This window comes from Hibiscus syriacus, unplaced genomic scaffold, assembly GCF_006381635.1.
Source record: "Hibiscus syriacus cultivar Baekdansim isolate YM2019G1 unplaced genomic scaffold, ASM638163v2 tig00001644_pilon, whole genome shotgun sequence".
NCBI classification, from domain to species: domain Eukaryota; kingdom Viridiplantae; phylum Streptophyta; class Magnoliopsida; order Malvales; family Malvaceae; genus Hibiscus; species Hibiscus syriacus.
In genome coordinates this window covers 3,133,171-3,134,942 of record NW_024061878.1, presented here as the reverse complement: position 1 = coordinate 3,134,942, position 1,772 = coordinate 3,133,171, and the positions used below count along the sequence as shown (strand labels likewise).

General features: G+C 35.5%; 1 pseudogene; it reads right to left on the bottom strand.

The window, feature by feature from the left end:
- Nucleotides 1-720: 720 nt before the first annotated feature.
- Nucleotides 721-1,181, bottom strand: LOC120128779 (annotated as a pseudogene).
- Between the last annotated feature and the right edge of the window lie 591 nt (nt 1,182-1,772).

Genomic DNA, 1,772 nt, shown 5'->3' with positions numbered 1-1,772 from the left:
TATACATTGGAATTATATCAAACATGATATTCTTAAACATAAAAGCTACTAGTAATCCATTATTAACTCTAAACAATTATTAGAGACCAATCATTAGTCTTTCAAAAGGTTAAGGACTATAATTATAAATATAAAAAGTTATGGGATAAAAAAATTCATTTTAATAACTATTTGTCTATTAGTAAAAATTTCCTTCCAAAAATATGAATTTAGGGGGGAAAAACAATGACTCAATAGAACATCATATGACAAAGTTATGAATTAAAGATTAAAAAACAAAACTTCAAAAAGAAGCACGGTTAGGTTATGAACAAAAAGAAGCATGATTTGGTTCAACATTGCCATGAAAATGAGTCATCCCATGCTGAATGATGGACTGTGAGGACAATCACGGTTGTTCTCCTATATATATATATATATTAAATTTATAAAAATGTTATAAATGTATTTATTCTTAAAAATTAAAATATTGTAGATTCAGTCTTTGTTGTAAAATCATGTTATTTGGGAGATGCTTACCATTTTAGATGAGATGGCTAAAAATCATATAAAACCAGAAATATAAATGAAGTCCATCCATTTATTGTTGTTCAATGGGAATTTTGCCGGAGAAGGAACACGTTCAAGCAACTTTCAGAACCAAAAGAAAAACAGGTCCACCGATGGGACAACATAACGCAAAATAATATGTAGCAATAAGGGGAACAGGCCATCATTGGTTTAACCAGAAATTGAAATTGATCTTGTCTCGGCTCGTTTGGTCTGGACTTTGGGCACAGTCACGGTGAGAACCCCATTTTCCATGGAAGCTTTAACTTCATCCATCTTCAGGTTCTCCGGCAGCCGGAACCTCTTGGAGAACTTGCCACTGCTCCTCTTGATGCGATGCCACGTGTCGTTCTTGTCTTATTTCTCGACGTTTCTCTCCCGCTGATTTGGAGCACCCTATCGTCTTCGATCTCCACTTTCACCTCCTCTTTCTTCATCCCTGGAAGATCCGCCTTGAACACGTGCGCTTCGTTGGTCTCCTTCCAGTCCACACGTGTGTTGACGAATACAGCATTCTCTCGGGATATTTGAGGGAAATCCAAGTCCTTGAAAGAGTCCCATATGCTCAAAGAAAAAGGGTCGAAAACGCTGCTGCTGCGTCGTCCGCCGTGGAAATGGGGAATCATTGACATGTTTGGATGGTGAGAAAGTTGGAGAGAAAGCACTTGTATTTGGAACTTGTGGTAGTGATGAAGACTAAGGTGAGGGTGCACATAAAGAGGGGAGCATATAGTAACTTAACTATTCACGATAACCGTCTAACGATTCAAATGGGAAGAAAACCGATTTTGCAGTTCAAATCTGAAACATGAGATGATATCCTACTCCTAGGATTACTCTTCCCAGAACATTCTCTTTAGCTATTATAATATTCCTTAATCTCTTAAGAGAATATTAAGTTGTACTCATAAATAACATGCTCTATCTCTTTAGCTATTATATTATTCTAATTATCGATTTCTTCAATAATACAAATGATGTAACTTTTAGGTTCATAGAAATGATTATATCGTTCAAATATATATGGGTTTTTTAGCTTAACCACATGATACATCTACTTTCTCTCAATGGAACACTAAACATGGATGACAAAATCAGAACCTGCCCAGAACACGAACACTAATAAATTTCATTCTCGATGTTCACTTATTATGATAGATTCTACAATCCCAATTTCTAGAATCATATCAGTCAACTACGAAAAATGAGTTTAATGTGGCGAC